The sequence below is a fragment of the Panthera leo genome, chromosome D4 (genome assembly GCF_018350215.1).
Source record: "Panthera leo isolate Ple1 chromosome D4, P.leo_Ple1_pat1.1, whole genome shotgun sequence".
NCBI classification, from domain to species: domain Eukaryota; kingdom Metazoa; phylum Chordata; class Mammalia; order Carnivora; family Felidae; genus Panthera; species Panthera leo.
In genome coordinates this window covers 47486695-47513864 of record NC_056691.1, presented here as the reverse complement: position 1 = coordinate 47513864, position 27170 = coordinate 47486695, and the positions used below count along the sequence as shown (strand labels likewise).

Here is a 27170-nt window from a genome sequence, read left to right as displayed (position 1 = left end):
GGATATGAGATTCCCTTTGTTCAGAAAAGCGTAAATAAGATCCTTGGAGCTGTGTCTGTGGAGTGGCGGCTGCCTGGGAGTCTTGTTGTGCACGGCGCTGGGAAGTGGATTCCAAGCCCTGTCCTTGGTCCTACGCGGCTGACTTCGCCTTCGGGGCGAGGGGGGAACCCCTTCTCAGCCCCGAGAATTCACAGTTACCCCAGGAGCCAACTCAGCTACGTTGCCCTCACCCCCTTCCTTACCGCCCCCCCCGCCCCCCGCCCTTCTCGAATAGCTATTGTTAATCTGACGCCGGGAGAAAGATGGTTGGGGTGAGACGCTGGGCAGACACATGCTTCATTTTAACTTTTGTGATTTCTCAGGGTTTGGGAGAAACCAGCTGGCTTTCTACTGCGGAAAAAGAGAAATCAGGGTAGATGTGGGAAAGGGGGAGGGTGTTAGCTGGGCGGGGAGGACGAGGAGGGAGGTGGTGGCGGTGAACGAGGTGCTGCCTTTGCCTAAGAGAAGTTTAAATTATTGGCACGAGGGGGTGTGGGTGAGTGTGCGTGAGAACGCCCGTGTGGTGCTTGAGATGGAGAGAATGGGGGACAGGTACAAAAACGGCCAGGGTACTCTCCACCCCACCCACCCTCCCGGGTCTAAAAGCCAACTTAGGGCTAGCCTCCGGACTCTGCCATCTCCGGGGCGGTGGGATCTGGGGATAGCAAGGTGGCAGTGCCCAGCACGGGAGCTCCGCGGCGAATAGGACCTCGCGTGGCCATTGTTGCTTAATTTATGCCCAGCACGTTGCTACGTACCCACCTATTTCACGTCTGTAAAGAATTAATATGAGAGCTATACAACTGTGGCAAATTGGAGGTTGGATACGTTCCCCGTTTGCCATTTTCAAATACGGGTTAGCGAAACTGATGTCGAGTCTGGGTATTTTCTCTTGTAATTGCCAGCTGCAGATCTGGCTTTATTGTGGCCAGAGTGAGAGAAATAGTCAAGCATTTAGTATTTACTCTTAACACTGCTGGGCTGAGATGAATCTCTTACTTTCTCCCCGAAATGCACGGGTTCTTTCCCCGCCCCCACTCATGTGCCACTCCTGTTGGTTAAGCTTCTAAACGTTTAGCCCTTTCCCACATCCCAATTTATATATATATACCCATCCTCTGGATATTGGGAATAGGAGGGAGATGGAGGTGGTTTATTTCTTAGGCCTAAACTGCAACCTATAAAATGCAGGCGTAAAGTCGAGGGTGGGGGGAGAGTACAGAAAAGACAATAGTAACCGAATAAATTATTTTCCTAATTGGAAATAAGTTCCTAAAGGTCAAGAAAAAAGTGTGCATGTTTTAGAGATGGTAGAGTAGAAAATCTATTTGAGCCTGTAAGACTTCCTTTGCAAAATGGCTTCTTAAATGGGACATCTGAAAGGTTTGTCACGAATCTGAACAGATAAGTCTGCAAAAAAAAAAAAAAAAAAAAAAAAAAAAAATGTTGAGTGTTTAAAAGTCGCTTTTTGGAGGATTAAAAAAGTAACTATTGCTCAGTTATTATTGTCATTCCCTGAGTATGTCTTACACCAAGCACTCCTGGGTTCTCCTTCCATGTTTTGACCAAGTGCTTGGGCACCCCATTTTAACCTCTTCTGGAGTTCCCACGAAAAACGCAACGTTTTGCAGGTCGAAATGGACTGGAAGACTTGGGGAACTCTGTAGAGAGATCTCCCATAACTTCAAGAAGTCAGCTTCAGGAAGTAGGGCGTAGGGCATTCTAAGAGTTTTAGGCTTGGATTGGCAAATTTGGTAGGCCCAGTTTTGCCTAACGTTTGGAAACAGGCATTTTTAGCAATCCCGCCTGCTAGGGATGGGAATATTGTAATTAACTGTTTAGAGGGAGGTCAAAGAGGCGCAGGCGCTTTGAGCGGTTTTCCCAGTAACCCCGTACAAAGTCAATTAAGGTCATTTAATTGCTAATCGGATTTAGGGTGACAACAGAAATGCTGATATAGAATCAATTAGCTATTTCTGGTGTCCCCAGTCTCGGTTCCCCAAACTGAGGGATGGATTGTCTCTATTTCCATGTGGTTAAACCCCTTACTTTACTATGCCTGATTTGACTTCGCCCAACAGGGCAATTTTGCCGCCTCCACCCCCGCCATAGGTTAGAGGAGTCCTTCCTCCATTCTCCATCCCCCCCCCCGCCCCGCCCGTCGCGTGGGGGCGGGGAGCGCTGGGCGCCCTTAGCGGACCTTGCTGCATCAAACCCGCATCATGCCCTTGAAGCTGTAACCTCGGTCACGTTCTTGCGGCGACTCAGTCGCCCACTGCTCAGTTCCTTTCTCTTACCTCTTGCGATTTCAGGTAGGTATGACAGGTGATATTTTAAATGTAGTTTTTATGGGGTAAGGGTTAAAACAGAAGCCTTTGCAATGAAAACCACAACACGACAGGTGCTCTCGTAATTAAGCGGCTGAGCAGGTGTAAAAACGTGCTCCCACCGCGTGGCTCGGGGTCGATTTTGACTCCCAGTCGCGGGGCTGAGTCTGAGGACAGGCACAGGTTTTTCTGGGGAAAGGCGATTGAGCAGGGCGTGGGGGCGGGCCAAGGCTAGGTAGCTATGTGACGCCCCCTCGGTGAAGAGTTGGCCATTTCGGGGCTAACGTAGGGGGGGCGTTCGAAAGATGCGGCGAGCGACAGGCTCTTGTATAGTCGAGTGCAGGATTTCCTACTTTGCGTTTGAAGCAGAGTATAGCACCCCGCACAGGTACTCGGGCTTATCTGAACGTCAGATTCCATCTAGAGAGGCATAGAGGGGCAGCCAGGGCTAAGCCTTTAGTTTTCTGCCAAGGGACAGGACCCTTCGGTTATGAAGTAGAGGAAAAGCCTTTTAACTGTACTTGCTATATATGTGTATGTATGTATGTGTATGTATTTGATACACATACATATACATCAAAGTAACCCCTGCGCGAGTCGTTCTGGCTCCCCGTTAGCGCCTGGAACCTCGGGGTTTGCAAACTTGCACCTGGAATCTACCGCCTCTGGGCGCGCGACGCTTTCCGCGCTGCCAGGGGAATCTGGTCCCGGAGGTTGCTCGGAATCGGAAGACGGGAGGGACCCAGCCGAGCAGCCGCAGCCGGGCGTCTTCTCGCAGGCACAGACCGGCGGGCTGCCGGGCAGGGCACGCGCCGGCGGCGGCGGCCGCGGCGCCGCGAACTCGCCGCCGGCCCCGCCTCCTGGCGCTCTTCCAAGCAAGCCCCTCCTCCCCGCCCCGCTACAAACGGCGGGACCGCGGCGCCTGGGCGTCACTGAGGCAGCTGCCGGCCGGGTGAGGAGGCCGGTCGCCGGCGCGACGAGGGCAGGGCGGGGGTTTCGCCGGGTTCCAGTCCGCCTTCTTGCCTTCGCTAGGACTGGGGACGCCGCCGCCGCCGCCACCGCCTCTCCGCGGAGCCCGCCCGGAGCGACTCCTCCGCGGCTGTGCTGACGGCTGGCGGCGCAAGCCGTAGTAGCTGCAGCTCCGAGTCGTAGCAGGCAAGTGCGGGGGGCGTGGGAGTGGGGGCGGGGAGGACGGGCACGCCGCGCCTGGCCCGGGGTCTGTTCTGGACGCCCAGGCTAAGGGTTGTGTGCGGGCGCCGCGACGCCGAGCGGAGTCCGGCCTCCGCTTAGTGGGAAGCCCTAGTCCGGCCTCGGGCGGGAACGCCGGTGGGGGCGGCGGAGGTTGTGCACGCGAAGTTCCTAGAGCTCGGCCCCTTGCGGCGGGAGTAGAGGGAATTGGGCGCCTCGGGAGGTGGCACCGCCCCTCCTGTGGGCACTAGCTGGTTGGGGGCGGCGGGAGCCGAGCGGGGCCAGTCGGTCCAGGCAGCGTGTTCAGGGCCTGGACGTGCCCCGGTACGGCCGCGTGTAGCGCGAGGGGAACTGCGCCGAGACGCAGGTGAGTGCTTTGGAGGGAAAGCGGGGGAGGGGGGCTTTTCTAGAAAAAGGGCAAGATTCCTGTGGCGAACTGACAACCCCGCCTTTCGGGAGACTGTGTGCGGTGGGTTCCTCTGCCGGATGGTGTCTGGTGGCGTGCCCACTTGGTACGGCACCTCCTCGCGTGTGGTCCTTGGAGCTCCCGGGGCGTCTGGAGACTTGCAGCGGCCACGCAATGTGCGGAGGTGGCATGGGACTGGGGGTGGCCGGGGCAGAGCAAAGAGGATCCCGCGGGCCGCTCGTTCTCTTGCGCGGTATTAGGTGAGGCCGGGCGCAGCCGCGCGAGGTCGCAGCTCGCGGTGGCATCCTGGGTTTGCGCGCGAGCGGTGCTCTGGGCGGGAATCGCTGGGCGAGGTGGACCCGGGGCTTTGGTTCGCTCCGGTAGGTTGCGGCAGTCGCGCCTTCAGCTCTGCTAGGAGGGCTGGCCAGCTGCGGCCCCCGTGCACGGATGTGTGTGCGTGCACTGGTGCGATTGGTGGTCTCGCTCAGACCAACATCGATTCACCAGCAGGTGCCTCTCCAGTGGTCTTGACAATGACCAGCAAGCAGTCTTTCCACAGCGTTGTCTTAAAAGCCTACTTGTTATCCTGGAGGGCTGGAGCGCAAAACCTCGTCTCTAGATGTGAGCTATGAGCATGGAGTTGTAGTTGTCCAGATGGTCATTTAAAATAGTGTGCATTTAAAATGATCATCTTTATGATAAAAATTTCATCTCTTATCCTCTTTCTACATTTTCCGAGAATGTGAGAAAGGAGAATTTGTTACTCGGTATCTATTCTTTTATTCCCTCCCCAGGGAATGATGCTTAGCAATGCCAAATGAATAGATCTCCGTCAAGGACAAAGAGTTTTTTAAAACTTAATTTTTTGGTGGACCTACCCATAATAATCCTGTCTTCATAAAAATGTACCTCAGTCCCAAACTTGAGACAAATAAGTCCATTTAAAACCACTCGAATACCAGTTGGGGTGTGATTTCCCCATCCCCTTAGAAAATCAGTTTGTATGAAATACTGGTTAGTTGCCCTTGAAGACAATCTTCTCGAGAATCGTTTCCCGAGAGTCCTTTGAATTTTTCATTTGTGCTAAGCTCACTCGCTCTTGCGGAAGCTGACCCAGAGTCTCCATTTTGGTAAGCGGGTAGAAAAGCTTTTCTGGATCTACTTTCTCATCTGGACCTTTTGGTCTAGAAACGATGACTGTTCTGCTGGATGGACAGGAACATTACTGCATTTGTTTTTGGGTTATTCTTTATAAGAGGTTTGTAGGAATGTTGATTTAATACTGCTGGAGAGGGTGTACGTACTTAGAGAAAGTTCCCTTGAAAATGGGGGAGAAAAGGGGAAGAGGGGGCAAGAAAAAAAACTGTCGAGAAGATAATGGCTAGGGTGGGGCAGGAAAAACTAAATTATTACATTACATCCAATTTTATATGATTCCTCTGCCTTTTTTTTTTTTTTTTTTCCCCTTTTTGAGAGAATTTTTGTGTTTGTGTGATCAAAACTGGCCCCTTAATTCCTTTTTGGGTAACTTTGTGCTGCCACCTTTCGGGGAATGAGGTTTTTTTTATTTATCCCTCAAAGACAGCCTGAGGCATTTAAGCCCCCCTCCCCTTCCCCCCCCCCCCCCCCCCTTTCTTTAGGTGTTTGCTTCATTGTGTAGTGTTTACTCTTAGGAATCAGGTCAGCTCTTTTAAGCTGTACACACTGTCCCTGTGGTTGAAGAGAATTTTTAGGGTATGCTCCTGGAATAGAACAGGTACGCCAAACTGGTGAGTGTAGGCTGGGCTTGTCATTTTACTACTGAACCTTATTTTTAGACTAAAAATTTTTTTCTAGACTAAAAATGCATGAGTTGTTAAGAGTTCCTTTTTGTTTGTTTTTTGGGGGTGGGGTGGGGGGAGGGTTGGTTGGTTCTGGTTATTTCTTTTTTACCAGAGAAGCAAAGTCCTTCTCTGCCGGGGTTTTGCACTATTAGTTATGACCTATCTCCCAGTGAGATATGGAACAACAGTGCTGTAGGTGGCATTTCTACTGCCCCGTTCCTTAATCCAGCCTTTTCAATCTTTGTATGCAGACAGATGTTTCTTGCCGAATCCTTGTTACCACTTCCTGCTATTCTAGCCTTCCATGCTTTGCTTGTTAACATGATTATAATTTTTAAAAATACTGCCTCCCCCCTCCCCCAACCTCTTTCATTCTAGAAGCAAGTCCCAAGTTTTCTTAAGGACACAACAAAGCTACGAAGGATACCCTGACTTCTAAACTGGGGTCAGCTTTTCTTTGATGGGAAAAAAAAATAGATTTTTTTAAACCTGGGATCTTTTCCGGCATTAGCATGGCAGAGCACCACCCTTCATGTTCTTTTTTGCCCAAAGAACTGGATATTCCAAAATAGCATGTTATTAAGACTGACTTTACCGGTAACCTTTTTGGTAGATTGGTCTGCTTGGTAAGGTCAATTCTTTTGCTCTCCTTTGAACTCTTACTAAAGTTACCATATCACATTCTTTTTGCCACCTTTGTCACCAATGTTTATTTGGAATAAGGGAGCCTAGAGATCCATGATCTTTAGCCTGGTCAGGTTATTCTTTTTTTGATGGTATTGGGGGGCTGTATATAGGTGAGGTGGTATGCGGCTGTGGGGTGTGGGTGGTATGTCACCCTATGGAAAACCAGCCCGTAACCTTCTACCTCATCTCTTTCTTATTCTTTGCATATTCCGCTGGACAGGCCATGAATCATGGTAAACTACCGCATTTGAGGTTTGGTTTTGTTTTTAAGCACGAGTACTTGTTTGGAAGTAGAACTGCTTTGTGGACACATAACCCATACAGTATTAACCGCTCTCCCTTGAAATTCTTAAATTTTTAACAAGGGGACTCTGTACCTTGATTTCGCATGGGGATCCACAGATTATGCAGCTTATTCTGGCTAAAGTCTTTCTTGTTTGTTAATATTTTTAGTTGCCAATATTGCTGCTTTATGCTAATATATTACAGAACTGTTTGAAATTTGATGGCTTTATGCACTGGTGATGCCACACCCAACTCTTGAATTAACAATGTAGAGGACACTTAAACACACAGAATGTTCACTTGCTTTGGCCAGTTTCATTATACAGATGTGGAAGTCTTCACTGGTTCTGGTTACTTACAGAACCTACATGTTGTGTACTTTAATGCCAAACTCATTGTTCTATGTTTCTGATTTGGGCAGGACATTTAAGGTCTATTTATTTGATTCTAGGTACTAATTGGTTTGCAATGTTGATTTTTCTTTCTTGATTTTGAGCAATATAAATTTGTTAAGCAGAAACAGAAGGTGCTTTAGTTTAAAAGGCAATACTATGTTTTAAGGCTTTTGTGTATTAAAAGATACATGCTTTGTGGTTTAAGTAGCATTGGTAACTTTCAGAATCTGAACTAAAAATAGGAATTTAGGATAGTAAAATCCTATGGATGTTTTATGGAATATTTAGGACATTTTTCACTAACAAACATTTACACTTCAGCATGCATGATGTATATCATAATTTTAATTTTAGCAAGATCCCAGGAAAATATTTTTTAAGAGAATATGACTTTCTGTATCTCTAGCCTTGTATTTTATTGTATAAAACAAAAGATGACTCTTCTCTGAGTAACACTGTACTGGGTGCATTTCTATAGATATTTCCCCTTTTAATACTAGTGCTACCTGTCCAGGGATTGGGCTATATTAGATATCTATTTTTGGTAAAGGTATTATTTTCTCAGAGTTATAGGCTAGGTTTTGAATGCATCAATTTTACTGATACTCTTAATTGTATGTTTCCCTTTTGAGTGTTGCTGAATAGTTTTGGGTGATGGCATACAGGTTTTGCTTGTAATAAATCTTCGTATAGAAGAGGATGGGTGCTCTTGCAAGGAGTAGGATAGGTAAAATAACCAAGGAATAACCATTCATAGGAATAGGTGGCATGAGATTAAAACTAAACCAACTTGGAGTTTGCCTTATTAATTGCAAGTAACTTTTTTTCTTTCTTTAAACTTACACATAGTATTTGTGTGTATTTCCATATCTGACTTCCGTTATGTCAATTTGAAAATGTATATATAGCAAATAAATTTTGACAGGCAAGGCCCCCTTACCCACTTTTAGAAATTATTTGGGAAAAATAATTGACATTTTTTCTCAATAGATTTGTTTATTGTGAGACAGTAAAATGATAGGGTTTTTTCTGATGATGTTTTTTTTTGTTTTTAAACATGTTGAAGGTTTTGCTCTAGATCAGATAAGTTTTGAACTCCTAGGTTGAGGTATCTGTATATTTTTCCTTTGCCTAATCTAATAGTGATAGATTCGTATCAGCCTTTTCCCCTTGACTTAAAGGAGTCTGTCTCATAAAAAGGAATTTGTATTCTACATGACTAGCTTTTCTTTTCCTGTAGAATTTTTGTTGTTGCAGGCTGTTAGTTACTGGAGATTATTTCAGCAACCGTAAAGACTGTGTTAACAGAATATCACAAAAATCCATATTTTCATAAATATCAAGCAGATCAACATTTCAGGATGAGTTTTTATTTCATTTTGCTTTTAGCCGTGGTCAAACTCAGTTCAAGCTTTATTAGACATTTTCTTGACTAGTTTTATTTCCTTACAAGAAGAGGCATAGTAGTTGCTTTAGAATTCTCAGCTTTCCTGTATCTTCGTTATGGAGTCCCTATAAAATGGAAATTTCTAGCTAATAATCAAATTCTGATCTCTTCGAGCATCTGAAGGAAGCTGTGGGCTCTCTCTCCCTAGAGAAATGTACATACACTGAAATTTCTGTATAGTTTTTACCATCTTGCCCTCAAGATTAAAGAGCGATAAAATGAGGTTATATTTGGGAAATAGGACTTTGAAAATTGGAGTTGTTATATACTAGTGAGGGCAGGGTGAAGCCTTTCGGATCAGTTCTTCTCTGCAGTAGCCTTACCAATATGGCTTTTAGCTTTCATCGAAGGCATATTCTAAGCTTCCTTGTCTTCTCATAGTTTGTTTTAAAATCCATTCTGATTTTGTAAACAAATATTACACATGTAAGGTCTTCTGGTGAGCACAATGCTGCCAGTTTAGCTACTGAGTTGTCTTGCCTCAGTAGGTTTTGTCACTTAAGTTGAAATTCTTAATTTAGCCGAGCCAGGTACAATAAGCTGGAAGTCTGAAGTTTCCCTTGTCTGATTTTGCTCAATTACTATGTCCTTGTTTTTTTTTTTTTTTTTTTAACTTCCTTGACTATAAAACCTCACCCTCCACATGTCAAGGACGAGGTAAAGACGAGCTTATGAAAATACGAGATTTTTGGGAGTGGATTGACCATGTTTACTGAGTTGGAAAGGTAGTGATAGGTGGTTCCCATTGATTAGTTTTATATATTTGGATTTAAGTGTGTTATTAAGAACAACAACTTTTAGTAATCTTCATAACATGCCATCATATAATGTATATTTCTGCCATGGAGAAAGAGAAAATTCCCAAATTGCAGGGAGTTTTTGGGAGAATGGTGTCTTTGAACATTTTAGTATGGAAATAGGTATAAATATATCTATGATGATGGGATTTGGAAGGGAAGTTTAAGATGCATTTTTTTTCTTGAAAATATAAATAATGTTAAAAAATTACATGTGAAATTATGAGAATTAAGCCAGCTAACATTCCAGGAATATAAATGTCTTAATTTAAATATTACATCTTTTTTTCAATGAGAAATCAAATTTTTAAATTTAAGCATTTAAATTAAAATAGTCCCTATTTTCCTGATTTGAATTTTGTTTAATCTCTTATCAAGAATCTATTCCTATACATCACAAAATGGAGTTCACATAGAAATACATTTTTTTCCTGCTTGTTTCACTACCCTCTTACCACCCTAAGTGAAGTCATTGATGGATGCCCTGTCAAGTAAGTTATTGGAAATTGCTCACTTGTTCAGTTTTTAAAGCATGTTTAACACATTTTTATTCTTTAGGCATCATTTGTGTGTATCAGAAGTACAAGAGGTATTTCTCGAAGCAAATAAATCACCGTGTATTTGAAAATAAATTCAGTGAATTGGGTAAGGTGGGTAAAATATTCCTGGAACTGATTGTACTTGATCTTGAGTTTACTCTGAGCTACTTTCCAAAGTCATTTTTTTAAAATCTTACTGATCCTGCTTCCCTACTGGAGGCCCCTCTGGTGATGTGAGGATCACCCGCCTTTATTGCGGAACTAGCTAGACCGTTTTAAGTATACAGAGTTTATCATAGAGCGAGCAAGTTTTCATAACCTATTCCCAGTTAAGGCCTGTTGCTGTATGAGTTTACTCAACACCGCTTTCTTTCCCGGAGGTGCTACTTACTGGTGGCTGGTTTATTTTGTTTAAACCTCTGGGGTCCTTTCTGGCCTATAGCTGTGAATGACTCATGGACTTTTCTCAAATACTAGGTCATCCGTGCTTTTGACTTTTATCCCTTTGCTCCCATTGTCTCTGCAAGGAACTTGATCTACCCACAGCCTTCCTCTCTTCTCTTTGACACCTCTGTGCTAGCCCTCTGTCTCTTAGTCACCTGTCTATGCTTCTGAGCCCTGGGGTAGTTCTGCCTCTTGCCTGACAATTCTGGGACAGGTACAACCTACTCATTTGTCCCTGTATTTATTTTTTTTCATTTGGCTTGAACAGTTGTATTGACTCTTAAGCATTTTGTTACATTTTACTCCCTGAAGAATATCTTCTGTGATCAAGTGAATTGCTGACATTAGAGGACAAAAAGAAGAAATGAGTATCCATGGACAAATAGTTTCTGCCATAGGTTCCGGATCAGGCCAGGGTTGTATTTGGTCTGTAGCTGTTTTATTTTGCCTAAACCATATTTTTATTTTATTTATTTTTTTAAGTTTATTCATTTATTATTTTTGAGACAGAGTGAGCGAGCACACAAGTGGGGGAGGGCCAGAGAGCGAGAAGGAGACACAGAATCCGACGCAGGCTCCCGGCTCTGAGCTGTCAGCACAGAGTCCCACGTGGGGCTGGAACTCATGAACCGAGAGATCATGACCTGAGCCAAAGCCGAACGCTTAACTGGCTGAGCCACCCAGGTGCCCCTAAACCTGTTTTTTTCTTCAAAAAAGTAGTGAAATGTTGTAGGTGCTAGGAAATACCATATAAAGATCTAGAGCCACATTTCATGTCTCTTGAAAAGTTGGCAGGGTGGAGCAACACGGAGCCAATATTTGTCAACTGCATCTTTTATGTGGAGCCTAATTTGTTTCACTTTGGGCATAAATTACTGCCTGGCCTTTGTGGATATTAGAGTCGTGATTTTGTGACGGTTCCTAAAGCCATGGGAATTAAAAAGTTCACTCAAATATAAAGACAAAAGTGGGAGTTCTTAAGTTTTCATATGCTTTTGATTGTCCTTGCAAATATTTGAATTATATTAGATCACTCTGTATAAATGTAGTTCTCTCCTTTACCTCATTTAAAGAAGTCTCCTTTAATCTCTGGTCTAAAGAGAGTTTCTCTTTTCTTTATAAGATGTCCTTCCAGCAGTTTTATCTTACCTTTTCTCCCTCTCCCTGGGATTTTAGACCTGCCCCTACTGGGAGTAGGAATTTCTTCCTGCTGGTCACCTGCTTGTATTTATCACATGCTTTGGGGTCAGCAGAAGTTGCTTGGTGCTGTGAAAACTAATAGGATGTTATGAGCTGTTTAAAAGAGGCCTGTGGCCCACCTGCTAACAGCTTTGCTGATGGTGTCAGCTTAGAAAAGACATTTTCCCTTCAGAATGCTGTAAAAAAGAGCTGATATGAGAGGTTACCAGGTGTGAGGTTTATGTGTGTTGTCTCTCCTCTTCTCTCCCTTATTTTTTTCAGACTTCAGCCTTTTCTGCTCTTCTCTAGAAACAGCAGGACAGCTTTAGCGAAGCTTTGTCCCACGTGTGCAGTATAGCAGGCTGATGGACCAGCAGAAGTAGAAAGAGGCTCCACATATGTTGGACCAATGCTGTAATTTTTTTTTTTTTTTTTTTTTTTTTTTTTTTTTTTTGCAATAAGGATGGTGGATATCATTAATCTAGTCCTGAGCATAATAGCACAATTTGAATAGCAGAGAGCATCTTTGGTGTGTGTTAATGTCTAGTGAGATGAATATAGATGAATGATAAATAGGTAGAAAATGTCAGTGTAGAGCCTTCCTTTTGGTGACTTTAAGCACTTACATTTCTAGTTAACTGTTTGTTCAGCCTGGCAAACAGATCCAAAGATCTATTTGATCAACCAGCATTAATGTAGCATCTAAGGATAGAACAATGCCTGTAAAGCCCTGTTCTCCTGGCAGCCGCTTGAGGTAGACCAGTCATAACGAGGAATCAGAATTATGTCCCTGTATTGAACATCTTAGCGAAATTCTTCTGAATAAGAGGCATGTAATGCTGGCAGTTTTAAAAATTGGTGCAGTCTGCAGCTCCTCCAAGTTTCATTTTTTTAATACTTGGGGTGTGAGTAAAAGTATATGCTTCTTTAAAAAAAACTAATTTTGAATTAACTGTATATAGTTTTATTGAAAAAAAATTATAGAAGTATTATTTAAAAAAGTTTTTAAGATTGTGATTTTTTTTAAATTAATTGATTTATTTTGAGAAAGACAGAGACAGCATGAGTGGGGGAGGGGCAGAGAGAGACTCCCAAGCAGGCTCTGTGCTGTCAGTGCAGAGCCCGACGTGGGGCTCAAACCCACAAAGCTGTGAGATCATGACCTGAGCTGAAACCAAGAGCCGGACACTTAACCAATTGAGCCACCCAGGCGCCCCATTGAAAAAAAATTTTTTTTAAGTTTGTTCATTTGTCTTAGCACTCAAGCCCGGGAGAGGCAGAGAGAGAGAGAAAATCTCAAGCAGGCTCCACTTGTCAGCACAGAGCTTGATGTGGGACTTGAACTCACACACCATGAGACCATGACCTGAGCTGAAATAGTCAGAGGCTTAACTGGCTGAGCCACCCAGGCACCCCTCATAAGTATATTATTTTTAAGAGGTGTTTGAAAAGAACTCCTGATACCAAGAGTACCAATCCTGTTTCATGATTATATGATTTTTTAAGATGAATTTGTTGCTTATTTTGGTGTGTCCTGGGTCATCTGGTTGAGGAGCTTTTACAGTGTCTTGCTTGTTGGTTTGGAGTGGGGAATTGAGAACTGGGAAAAAGAGTGTTTTATTTCCCTCAAGGTTGAAAACCATTGTCATGGAGATTACTTCTGTATGATAAAGGCTTTGGTATAGGTGGGCTGGCTGGTGGTTAACTTGGCATCTAGATCCTTAACAAATTCATCTAAAGTTTTCTTAGTTTTGTTAAAGGATTAAAAAATTTTAATGTAATTTTATGTTTCTTCATTTTTAGAGAGAACAAGCAGGGGAGGGGGAGAGAAGAAGAGGCAAAGAGAGAATCCCAAGCAGGCTCCATGCTTTGAGCATAGAGCCTGATGTGGGGCTTGAACTCAGATCATGAGATCATAACCTGAGCTGAAATCAAAAATCAGACACTTAACTGATCCAGGCACCCCAGGATTTAAAACATTTTTCAAGTTTTTTGTATTGGGACCATGCTTAGAAGCCAGGAATGTTATATAATACTTACTATTTCACGAGATGCTATTTGTAAATGGTAGATACTGAGAGTGCTTTAGAGAAGGTTTTTAAAACATCCTGTCTTCCCATGTGGTTTGTCTGCTTAAGGAGATGAGACAGAAAATGATAATTTAGAAGATGTTGTGGTCCCCACCCTGCCCTGCCCCTCAGTTTGGTAATGTTTGAGGGATTGAGAAAAGGGACAGAACTCTGTAGTCTGGATATTAAGGATATTGCCAGGTTGCTGCATATTGCTTTGGGGACCAGAGGGTGTAGCTTTTCTTGGTCAGTTTTGGGTATATATTTATTTACTTAGTTTTGTGTCCCTCCCTTCTCTTCACTTCCTCCCATGTCATTTTTATTCCTTTTGATTCTCTTTTGTGGTATGAATATTTCCTAGTTTGCCAGGAGCCCAGTCACTGGTGAAGCATATTTACGCAATGCAGAACTTGCCAAGTTTTAAGTTGTGGCTGGACAGAGATGCTGCTGTGACTGTCTTAATTCTGCTCTTGTCCCAGAACGATCCCAGGCAGGGTGTGTGTATGTGTCTGTGTACTGCATGAAGCCCCAGCCTTTCTTTTCCCCCCATAGTCTCTCCAACAGCATGATGTACCAGCATCAAAAATAACATTTTTCAAAACACCTGAGAAAAAGTCGTAAAGATTATAATGTTTATTCAGCTCCTTCCTCTTAGTATAGTTCCAGTAGCAGAAAGCAGGTAACAGGTCAGAAGCTGGAATGCTTTTAACAGCAGTGATGTGTACCTTTTCCTTGAGTCTTCCTCATGCCTAAGACCATATCTGGCAGGGTTATGGGTTCTCCAGAATGCTGATTGTAGCTTTCTCTTGCCAGTTTTTGTGGCTCAGGTCTGCCTGTTGCTTTTCTGCATTAAGGGCGTTTACGTTACTTTTTTTTTTCCTTCGGAGAGGTGATCAAACAGACTATATATGCTATTTCATTTCCTTGGTTTTCTGGAGAGCTTCAGGCCTTCAGTTGGAGCCAACTGTTAAAGACAAATTCTTGTTCTTCTTGGACTTTTAAAAAAGTTTGGCTAATTTATGGGCATTATTTTGTGGACAGTAAGGGGCAAAGTTTGATTTGATGGTGAGCAACATAGTTGGTGATCTCATGAAGAAGAATGAAGAGATACATTTCGTCTCCCTTTTGTACAACTTCTAAAGTAACTTCTAAATTATTGCTTCTTAAGAATGCAATCAGAGTAAGAAATCTTGTATTGGGTAATTTGACAGTGTATTGGAGGGGACAGCAAGGAGCTGCCTGGTTTTAGTTGTTGGCCTATTAGGACAGGAGAAGCAGTAATTGAAGGTGGTGCACCACCCGGAACCATGGAACCAGGAGATGAGAGCATTTCTTCTAGTGGCAGTGATGGTGCCCAATGTATCTGTTCTTCCAGAAACTTACCACAGCTTCCTAGGGATAATCAGTTTATAGATGAGGAATGAAGCTCAGAGGTTAGGTGGTTTGCCTAAGGATTCAACCTCCTGAGTGGGGAAGTAGGACGTAGGTCTGTGACTCTTTGTTCAGTACCTTTTCCATGAACTCCAAAATGATGTTTTTTCTACCTTGCATAGTTCTGCTGGTTGTAGTTTAAGACTGCTAAGGCCAGAGTTTGAGATCCAAGAGGCAGCTGAGAGACTGTATCCCATCTCCAGGCTATAATGTTTGGCTCTTCAGTGGTAGAGCTGTTGTTACTGTTGTTTTAAAAGCCTCACCCTGGTCCCTGTAACATTCCCAGCAAAATGCCCACTTGTTTCCCCCGGCGCATGATTCTGACCTTGCACTATTTTAGGCCCATGGCTAGGTGACTTTTGGAAGGATTCCATCGCAGGCTGTCACAGGCTGGTGTCTTCCGGATGCCAGCTGGCAGTCTTGACTTGCAGGATTACTTTTTGGAAGCATATGAAGTATGGATTGGTTATTTTCTATAAGCAAGGGAATGAAGACACTGTCTCCAACTTATTTTTGGATGCTGCTAAAATCAGGAAAAAAGATGGAAATACTATATGTTCTATTCCCAGTGAAAGTGACATTCATGTAACCCTGGCTCATTGTAGTGTAGAATCTAAAAGTTATTCCTTATTAATCTTGTTAAGTTTCTGAAACTAATATTTTCCAAGTCTGGTGGGCTTTTAGAAACACCACTATTTTTGTTCTGAGAAAAATAGTTGCAGGTCAGGTGTTCAGTAGGATGTATGATGTCCAAACTTGAATCAACCAAAATATACACCCAGTAAAGATTGTACTTGATTCACCTTGTTTCTCCAACTTAACTGTCAGAAAAATTGGTTGGAGAATGGATGGGGAAAAATATAGGTTCAGAGTAATCCTTTTGGTCTTCTCTGGAAAAGGGACTTTATCATCATTATTGTTATCGTTTTTCTCTTGGCATCTAGTGTGCTACTTATTTGTAGTAAAAACTTACGGAACATTTGTTTGATTCACTTGAATTCAAAGTTGGGAATAGAGATAATTAAAAAAAATTTTTTTTAACATTTTATTTATTTTTGAGAGACAGACACAGAGCATGAGCAGGGGAAGGGCAGAGAGAGAGGGGGACACAGAATCCTAAGCAGGCTCCAGGTTCCAAGCTGCCAGCACAGAGCCCGAGGCGGGGCTCGAACTCAGAAACTGAGAGTTCATGACCGAGCTGAAGTCGGATGCTCAACCAACTGAGCCACCCAGGCGCCCCTAGAATAGAGATAATTTATAGGAAAAGTAAGATAATACAGTACTTGAAACTTACTGTCAGTTGAGAAAATTTTATCTGAATCTCTAGGTAAATCACAATGACAGGTGATCTTATTAAAATTGTAACTACTACGAGAAAATATTAGTAAAAATTACCGCTTTAACCAATGCTGTATTTCATCATCTTACATGTAAAAATTTTTTACAGTGATTTTGAGTCTCCTAAATCTGTCTGCATAATGCAGTGATTTTTATTTCTCTCGAAGCTGAGAAGTTAGTAGTGGTGGATCTTTCAGTCTGTGAGGTCTTAAAGTTGAGAAGCTGAAGTAGCTGCATGTTAGCATGTTCTTTGGTTTCTTATCCCTGTGTATAGTTTACTCCTTGTTGATCATAAACATCTGTGTTCTGTGAAGCTGGTGTAAGCCTAAAAAAATAAAACAATCAAATTGTCTCTACCTTACAAGCAGGTGTCTCTAGTGTAAAATTGGCCCAACAGGCCAATACACACAGCAAAGAGTAGAAGCCTATAGGTGCAGTCTTGCCAAGGATGCTCCTTATTGTTTAGCCACGATTTAGGACATCACAAGGAGAAACAAATTTAAGATATGTGTTCAGAATTCAGAGCTGAATAGCTTTTTATGTCATTTCAACTTATAGGACAATACAATTTTAACCTATGACTTTAATGAATATGTACCACTTCTCTTTAATTTCTGTGTTTTTTCCTCTCTTTAAAGTTAGCCTAGACTACCAAAGCTTCAGAGTTAAATGTTTCTATAGTTCCTCAGTTCTTTAAGAAGTTCAGAAACCTAAAGAGATCCAGGGACCTGTTGTCAAGCTGTGGGTGTCCTATTTTATTTGTTTCCCTACAGAGTTGTATGGAGATTTAGCCATAGGAATTTTTTCATTATTCGTCCTTTCTCTTTTTCATTCCTCATGATTATTTCCTGTTTGTTATTGTCTAACAAAATGAAGCAGATTTGGTGATGGTTTATTAAATAGCTCATGAATATTTGAAAATGTTCACTGTATTTTTCTTTGGCAAAATCTAGTTTTTATTAGTGGCTTCTTTGAAACTTGAAGCTTTTCTCTAGACCTACACTTTCATAGATTTTACACTTTCATGATTTATTTTGCCTAACCTCCTGATCTTAATGGTATTTTGCTGTTTTTGATTGCTCGCTTGTTCACTTGTTTGATTATTCATCAACCTTTTCTGCTCTGCAGTAGTTTAAAAAACAATTATTTTTCTACCTCATGTGTGAAGTTTCTTGGTTTCCTATGCAAAAGTTCATTTAGTAAACATTTGTATTCATATTGTACATTATACACTGTCTTACATATGGAGATTTAGTAGTAAACGTGATACAATTCTTGCTGATGTGAAACTTAGAGTTTATTCAGGGAGACACATGTTAAAGTTCTAATAGTTATTGTTTGTAATTGTGATTTGTGCTCTGAAGGAAAAGTGTTTGGGGCTCCTAACTTAAAGTGGAGTTGTCAGGAAAGTTCCTTTGTTAATTTTATCTTCCTGTCTACCTTTTCCCTGTGGTTACTCACACGAAGGCAGGCTTTTTAGTTTTTAATTTTATAGGCATTAGCATATTAGAAAAGGGTTTTAAGTTGAACCCTGTTTTGCTTGTTAATTCATAGTGAACTTTGGAACCTGGATCTGCCTTGCTTGTATTCTGCTGTAGAGCTGGCTTTTTTTTTTTTTTTTTAAACAGCTGAGAAACAAATTTTAATGTTCTCTTTAGGACAACAATAATTAGCCAGCTTTCACACTAAAAACTATACAACGAATGCCAACTCCAGCAGTGAGATTTGTGTTGTCTATATCCTTTATTCTCTTGATTCATGGCTTTGAAAATGTTCTGATTTTTGAAGTTCAATTTATCAGTATTTTTTTGATAGTGTTTTTCCAGGTTATTGATGGAGCTGGTAAAAACTAAAGAGGAATGTCTGTTAAGCTTTTTGCTTGCCTTAAAAGACTATACTAACTCACTCAAAATTGTAGTTGTCATTGATTTAATTGTTTGGTTAGTTTATGAATAAACTTTTATAGACTCTTTTTCTACCAGATCTTGACAACCCTCCCTATTTCTTCACAATGCTGTTTTCCTCTCTGTATTCATTCATATTTAAACTAAAATTTGGAATTGTCTTTAAAGCATTTGTTGGGATGGGGGAGGCTTGGGTAGTTTTCTTTGTGGAAATCTTGAAGACATTTATTGAAAAAACCTGAATGGTTTTTGGGCAGTCCCTTCATCCTAAAGGGCTGTGTATGTTTGTAAGAGATTGGTAAAGACTGGGAGATTTCTCTAAGCAATCAGAAAAAGACAAGAAACCAAGAGTCAAAACGAAGAGGAAGCAAATTCTCCATGTGGCTCAGTTTCCTTATCCACACACAGAACAGTACAGTGAATTTACGGCATGCTATCTTAAAACAGTATCTTACCTGCGTATTATACTTATTAGAATGTATTTTTAACTCATTAGTTTCCTTAGAGAGGTGGACTCTGATGGCTAAAACAGTTGTTTTCTCTTTTTAATATTGTGTGGGTTTTTTTTTTTTTTTTTGGAAGGCAATCAAAACTTTGAATCCTTTTTAGTTAGTATCGCCCAGAATTGTGTAATATGGATCTATAGCATTTTTTTTTCTTGTTGGATCTTCTTTTGTCACTCCTTTTTAGATTTCAGTCCCTTTTTCCTTAGGTGCAGAATGAAGCCTTTGAAAATGTATACAATATGGGTGGCTCAGTCGGTTAAGCATCTGACTTCCACTCAGGTCATGATCTCGTGGTCTGTGAGTTTGAGCACCACACTGGGCTCTGTGCTGTCATGACAACTCAGAGCCTGGAGCTTGCTTTGGATTCTGTGTCTCCCTCTCTTTCTGCCCCTCCCTGCTCATGCTGTGTGTCTTTCTGAATAAATAAACATTAGAAAATTAGAAAAATATACATATATATGCAACAGCCTCAACTCTTGATTGAGGAAGCTTGGAGAGAAGTAAAACCAGTTTTAGTTCAAGGGAGGAGAATTCTAATGGTACTTCTTGTGTTCTATGGACAGCAGAGTTGAGAGTTAAGGGGCTGGTGAGGGAAGGGGGTTGGGTGGCCTTGGGTGTCTGTTCTGTTCTTAATTGCTCTTTAAATTAGTTTGCACTTTTGGGACACTTAAGTGTTGTTTTCAACTGAATTGGTTCTTTGATATCCGTGATCCTGTCTCACAACTGTATTCCTTGAATGTAGTAGGTCCTATTATATCAAAATCAAGATTACAGTTACATGTGCTGAAAGTAAACACTGTATACACAGTTGTGTGTGTGTGTGTGAGGGGGTATACTCTGTCTTGGTACCCTGGTTACTATGAAGATGCCGTGTTTAACGTACAAAGTTTACCAGTTGGAGTTAATAAAAATTTTTAATGTTTAAACTGAGCATCTTGATATTTTTAAATGGGTATTAATTACTATACAAGAGTAATGTCTAAGTGCTGGATAATAGATAATTTAATATTTTAGGATGATGTGCTGTGTCTCTTCATCCATCCCCATAATTAAGATTTCACTGTATCTATTTGTAGTCTCTGAGCTGGTGAGTTTAACAATTTACTTGGACCACACAGGGAAAGATCTGGTGTGATGCTTCTGTAACCACTCTGACTAGACGGAGACTGTGCCTTCTACATGTATTTATGACCTATTTTATACAGTTTCAAAGCATGCTATATTAAAAAGACCTCACCGCTTCAGGACTGGGCTGAAGAGGCTGTGTCTGCTGGGATTAAGGAGGCAGGCTCTAGAGATGACCGCTGGGCCAGTCATTTAATAGCAGTGTGAAACCTCTTCCTGATGTTGGAAGAATGGCTGCTTTCTGCTCAACACTGAGTCTTTTCGGAAGCAGAGAAGTTGGGGGGTAAGGCGGATGCTGTAATCATGGAAGGTTAACCTTAGGAAGGGTTACTAGACTGGATACTCCTGTGGGGTATCCTGCCACCCCCCTCCCGCCCCCCATGCACACACGCACACACAATCCAGGGTACAAGAGCAGCTCCATCTGGTATGCCCTGACATAGAACTGTTTGTTCTAGAGCAACTCATTTTAAAGCTGCAGTATGTTAAATGGGCAGCCCTTCGTTGAAGGCCTCGGGTATGTTGGCAGTTTATCAGCAGCAGGGTTGTGATCCTGTCACTCCTTGCTAATGAAGGCTTTTATTTAGCTTAGCAAATCATATCTCCTGTTAACATACACTTTTTCAGTTGGTAAACTTGAAAGGGATGTCTGTGACTTTTTATTAATTAGTCACCATCAGGTTGCTTTGGTCTTTGCTCGTGATAGCTGTTTAGCTATGTATTTTTCCTACTGAGATGCAGCCTGTCCTAAACTAGGAAACCCCCAAATGATTAAAATCATCCTTTTTTTGTTTATTTTTGAAATGGTTTTTTATCTTTCCTCTTAGGTAGCCATTTCCTCCAGTCTCAATCTCCCATTTTTAAATTCCTAGCAGGGTTTTTATCAGAGCATTTATTCTCCCAGTGCAGCAGTTTGACTTTCCCAGCACTTGTTTGTTTATTTCTGGGCAGCACAAGAGAATAAGTATTTTGTCTTCGTATTTAACGTGTGTTTCTTACATTCAGCAAATTCAAGGGCATCAAAGAAAGTTAGAGCTTGAGGGGCCCTTGCCCACAATATTGACCAATGCCCTGATCTTATACAAGCAGAACCAATGCTAAAGATGTGTTGCTTTTAATGTCTTATGAATAGTGAGTGGTTGGAGGCTCTAGACCCATTGCTGGTGCCTGGCTTCTCTTTCCTTCTCCCAGTCCCCTGTCCTTTACACCGTTGCATTATTTCGGTTTCATTTTAAAACTGCAGGCGATGCCTTGGAGGAATCACAAATTGCTGAGTTTTTAGAGGGCTTTTTGGCAGCAATTAGCATAATTAAAAATACAAACAGACTGTGAACCAGCATTTTCTATCTTTAAATTTATATTTTTGCCCTCTTGTGTAAGTTATTTGTTGCCAGCATTGTTTGAAGTAGCAAAACCCTGGTATGTTTCAGTAGGGAACTGGTTAAATTAAATTGGTTAATTAATTGGTTAAATAATGTATCTCTATTATAGTCCTCTGTAAAGAAAGAATTCTCCATGTGCTGATATTTAAGTGTAAAAAGCAAGGTGCAAAGAGCATCACAGAAAGATCTATCTCTGTGTGTACTGAAGTATTTGCTTTCCTATGTGCTGGTATACATTTGTCTTCACTTTGACAGTGTTCAGATTGCTAATGAAACTGTTAACCTCTGGAGTATGGGTTGGAAGGAAGAATTAAAGACTTCTAGCTTTCATTTTATATGGTTTAGCAGTTATGATCTTTTTGCAACACCCATATATTTTTTAATTCACAAAAGTATTAATATGTAATTACGAATTCAAAAGATAATCCTCCTTATAGTTTTCAGAGCATTTTAATAAATTTTTAATATTGTCTACCATCTAAACTGTTCAGTGCCTGTGTTGTGCCAGGATTCTGGGAGTTTAGAAGATCTGCATATGGATGTTGTCCCCCAGTTGTTGAAGTCTGGCTGACAGCCCACAGGCAGGAAACGTGAGGAGTGGAGTATGGGAGTGTGGGTTTGGTGAGGGCTGCTGCTGTAGTTGGGAAGGTAGGTAGATGTGAGTGGCGCTTTGAAGGAGGTTTTATAGAGAAGAAGAAGACTTCTTTTTCTAGGAGGAAAAGAGAGGGATTGCACATGATACACGGATAGCGTGTTGAGGAAATAAATTTGACTATTGGAGGATAATTGGGTTTCTAGAGGGCCTTGAAATCAGGCCAAAATGTTTTCATTTCTGTGACGGGCACGATGAAGCCTTCATATTAAAGGGGTAGTAGAAGCCTTGAGAGAAATCAGACTGGGGGCAATTTTGTAGGATTGGCCTGGGGGGAGGAAAGCTAAAGTAAAGGTCAGGGGCTAACAGGACTGAAGCAGCCCTGGGAAGGAAGGAGTGGGGCTTCAGGAGGAAGACAACATGATTTTCTGCCTATGATGGTATCCACCAAATGAAAAACCACTTCTTGGCATCCTCGGTACTCTTTTTAGGAGATAATAGTAACATTCACAAGCATTTTCTAAAGCAACTTAAGTAGGCAACACCTAACATAATGTATGTTTCTTTATAAAGTGTCTTTTCTGGGAACCAGAATATAAAGGTATATTCATGATTCCCATATTGTGGGTTTATAAAAATTCACTATCAAAGGGAGTTGATGTGATTAAAAAACTAGTGGGCATAAGAAGTAGTTTACATCCTTCCAAGGCTGGAGGGATATCCCTTTGAAGGTAGGGAAGAGCAATAGGAAGCTTTTCTGAGGTTCATCCATAGGGGCCAAAGGAATTCACCATAAATTCCTTTAAAAAAAAAAACCAAAAAACGTTATTTATCAGTGAGTTAGACCAGTGTTTCTCAAACTTTTTGGTCTTAGGACCCCTTTATTAAATTTTTTTTAAAAGTTTGAGAGCAAGAGAGAGAGTGAGTGCGAGTGGGGAGGGGCAGAGAGAGAGTCGCACACAGAATTGAAGCAGGCTCCAGGCTCTGAGCTGTCAGCACAGAGCCCGATGCGGGGCTCAAACTCACCCCCAAAGATCATGACCTGAAGTCAGATGCTTAACAGAGTGAGCCACCCAGGCGCCCCATGGACCCCTTTATATATACTAAAGTAGTTGAGAACTCAAAAGCTCTCTTGTTTATGTAGGTTATATTCATCAATATTTATTAGAAATTAAGTTGCAAATGTTTAAAAATATAGTTTAGTTAAAAATTAATAAACCTATAAAATAACAAAAATAATGTTTTAAAAATGAAAGATTCATATATTTTTCTAGAAGAAAAATAGTGATAAGAATGGCATGGTTTCACATTTCTCACCTCTTTAATGTGTTACTTAATAGGAGTCCATTGTATCCTCATATTGCACCAGACTGAACGCAGATGTAGATTTCACACATCATATAACCTTTGGAAAGCTTTATTGTACATTTATGAGAGAATGAGAAAAAGGTATTGTTTTCTCTTCTTGGATCTTTGAAAAGGTCTTAGGGACCCTTAGGGTTCCTAGGCCATAATTTGAGAACCATTGGGTGGGATTAATGGCCTGCCTGGGAGAAATAGGACAAAGCTTATTTGAGTCCTAAAAGACCATTTAAATTCTGTATTATAGAGAGGAGTAGACAGTCCTCTTTCCAGGGGAAGTGTACATTTAAGAATAAAGGCATGGAATTAGAATAATTGAAGGTGAGATTTTGCTGGGAATGAAGATCTCAGTGCTGTTAAGTTTTAAAAACCTGGTCCACGTCTTGGTTCTTTTTCTTACCTAAAAATGGAGGCCATAGACTATCTCTCAGAAGTCCCTTGTAGCACTAACATTTTATGATTTATTCATGTGTTGGGTTTTTTTTTTTTTTATAGTGCTCTCAACACTTTCTATAAATACACACATGCCTACACATCTACATACACACATTTGGAGCACTTTGGAAGGTCACATGAGCTAAAAATGCACCTTGGAGTAGTTCACCCAAGGCATCTTCTTTTTCCTACATTGGAATCATTGTCCCAGTTTGTTTCTTAAATAGAAATTGACTAAATGGTACTGTGGGTGTATATAGAATCTTAACCTCTTTTGTCAGCTGTTGAACACACCTGGACTACTTTTTTTTTCTTTTTTAAACCTTCCACTGCATTTGTTTACCACCCCCACTCCCCATTGAGTCCTAGGATTAGGTGGGTAAGGAGGAGGAAGGTGAGATGTCCTCCAGACTACCACCACCAGGCAGGGCTCTCCTTGTCCGTTCCAGGTTGTTGGGAGAAGAAAATGCTGCAGTAGGGGTTGCTGGTGATGAGGAGGTGCCCATTCATTTTTTGTGTATGATTCCACATTTGTTTAATATTCTGATAGCACTAATGTCTTCTAAGTTTCAAATTTGCTTATTTAGACCTTTTCTGCGTTTTAATTTGGCTAACAGACTCCTTAACATCAGGTTGTCTGATATTGAGACCTTCATGTGCTGTTGTTACCTGATCACCAGATCTCCGTACTAGTGGCATCTAGCATTCTTAATCATGTTGATCTCTGTTTAAAACGTCGCTTGCCAAGATATTTCTGGTGGGTGCTGGTGGTGAGAATTATTGGTATTTTGGAGTTTCAGGTTGTAAGAAATTTTTCTGAACACTCTGAAGTCCTTGAGAACAGAGAAGACACTTTTATATTCTAGTAATTTCTTGTGCACAGAATTGAATATTTATTGAATGAAAGTAAAACTTTTATTTCCTTTCAAAACAAAATTTAAGGGGTGCCTGGGTGGCTCGGTTGGTTAAGCGTCCGACTTCAGCTCAGGTCATGATCTCACGGTCTGTGAGTTCGAGCCCCGTGTTGGGCTCTGTGCTGACTGCTCAGAGCCTGGAGCCTGTTTCAGATTCTGTGTCTCCCTCTCTTTCTGCCCCTCCCCTGTTCACGCTCTGTCTCTGTCTCAAAAATAAATAAATGTTGGGGCGCCTGGGTGGCGCAGTCGGTTAAGCGTCCGACTTCAGCCAGGTCACGATCTCGCGGTCCGTGAGTTCGAGCCCCGCGTCAGGCTCTGGGCTGATGGCTCGGAGCCTGGAGCCTGTTTCCGATTCTGTGTCTCCCTCTCTCTCTGCCCCTCCCCTGTTCATGCTCTGTCTCTCTCTGTCCCAAAAATAAATAAAAAACGTGGAAAAAAAATTTAAAAAAAAAAAATTAAAAAAAAAAAAAAAATAAATGTTAAAACAACAACAACAAAAAAAAAAACAACAAAAAAACAAAATTCAAGATTAAGAATATTAATCACTTTTTATTTTGGAAATCACTTGTGACTATAAAAAATGAAATCTTCAACCTGAGAAAATTTCTACCTAGTTTAAAAGAAATAAAGGCAGCAGTTAAAAAAACATATATCTATGTATATTTAATTTGAGACTGTTTCCAGTAGTGTTGCTTTTATTCTTTCTTTTGGGCTTTTATATTTCATACTTTGAGGTGTCTCTGGGTAAGGGTATCTCTAAAGGGAAAGGGCTGTTTTGAGATATAAAGTCTGCAGGGTGACTGTGTCTGTGTTATGCAGCTCCAAATTGAGGTGCAAAGTACAAATGGAAGGAAAGGAATACAAATCACAATATTTAGGCTTGAAACTGGGTCAGGCTGTATGCAAGGTTTATTGGTACGTAATCTGTTTTTTTCCTAATCTTTTTTTTTTTTTTTTTTTTTTTTAATGTTTATTTATTTTGAGAGTGTGTGATCTGGTGAGGGGCAGAGAGCAGGAGACAGGATCTGAAGCAGGCTCTGTGCTGACAACAGAGAGCCCAGTGTGGGGCTTGAACTCTCAAATTGTGAAATCGTGACCTGAGTGGAAGTTGGATGCTTAACCAACTGAGCCGTCCAGGCGCCCCTGTAATGTATTTTTGATCTGGAAAGCCCAAATGAGGTGCTTTTGTTTTGGAAGAGCAGGAAGAGGATGTCAGTGCCAGTTTTCCTGTGGCTTCTGTTTAATAAATGAGGATGAGATCCTCTGAGGAGATTTTAAAAAGCATATACATTGCTCTTGAAGGCACCCAAATTGAGAGAAGATAGATCTCAATTAGTATTTGAATAAGAATTGTCATTGTATGCTTCCTCAAACTAATTTTAAAATTTAGTTTTAAACTTTTACTGTAACAAGTTGAGTTTCATAATTTTGTAGGCTCATTTTCTAAGAGGGATTCTATACTGATCCTGCACTCAGAGAAAGCAGTATGCAGTCCAAAGTAGCTTTCGATTCCTACACTGCTTAGACTACTAGTTTGCCTTACTCAAGATTACATCCTTTGAATGGCTCTTAAAATTTTTTTCTTTTTTCTTTCTTTTCTTTTCTTTTCTTTTCTTTTCTTTTCTTTTCTTTTCTTTTCTTTTCTTTTTTTTTTTTTTAGAAAGCCTATGTGGCTGTGGTCCACTTCACTTCCCTTGGATGAGAGGAAAGGCAGGGGAGAACTTACAAGAGAGGTTGCAGATTTACCTGTGTGGCTGAAGCATGCTGCCCTTTGCATATTCCAGTTTAGCAGAGTCACTCTCTTGGCTGTACCATCTTGGGCTGTGAAGTGGCCCCTAGGAGCTGACAACCTGGGGACACCTGCCAGTATTAGGTAAATTGAAAGGAAGGAATAAGAACTCTCTTCTGTTTAGAACTTGATTGTCACAGCCAAGGTTAGGAATACACCAAACAACAGGGGTCCTTATTCAAGTCACTTAGCGTCTCCACGTCTTAATGTTTCTGACCTACTGAATGAGAGTGGATACCTTTGACAAAAGGTTGACTGGGATGCCGTAGTAAACTCTCAAAAACAGTAGCTGTTTTCTCTTTCTTGAATTAGAATTTTTTGTAAGACTGAAAATACTCATGTTAATGAGGTTATTTTGGGAGAAATTATTGGACTTTAAGTTTTGTTTCTGCAGTATTTAGAATCCTTTGCATCTTGCATACAGAAGAGATCTATCCTCTGATCTATAGAGCCCTTGAACAACTAAATTTAAAGGCAAGGGCTTGGTTTAGATTTGTGGGGAAACCTCTCACAGCTTTTGGAAAAGGAAAAAGAATGAAACACCAAAGAGCTTAGATTTCTCTTTTCAGTGATAAATAGGGCCCTTTCAGGGTTTTCTAATTCTTAATAGATTTCTTGCCCAACTGTGTCTGTTGTTTGGTGTATTAGGTCTGTAAAGAAGCTTAAGTGTAGCCAGAAGGGACTTGGGTGTGGTAAGGCAATTATAGGCTCTCAATAGATGATGCATTAATTAGTGATCTGCATCCCTTTCAAACTAGGGTGTTGGC

The 27170-nt window shown here is 41.3% G+C and overlaps 1 protein-coding gene across 11 annotated transcripts in view; it reads left to right on the top strand.

Moving 5' to 3' along the window:
• ELAVL2 (ELAV like RNA binding protein 2) overlaps window positions 1-27170 on the top strand; it is a 201176-nt gene that overhangs the window by 61980 nt on the left and 112026 nt on the right. Inside the window, exon 1 of one of the 11 annotated variants that reach the window (XM_042912820.1) lies at window positions 3311-3521. The exons of 8 other annotated variants lie outside the window; for them this stretch is intronic. The gene's annotated coding sequence lies outside the window, so the exon portion shown is untranslated. Of the gene's footprint in view, window positions 1-3310; window positions 3522-3826; window positions 3922-27170 lie in introns of those variants that run through there. 2 more of the 11 variants (XM_042912814.1, XM_042912821.1) reach the window with 2 other exon arrangements.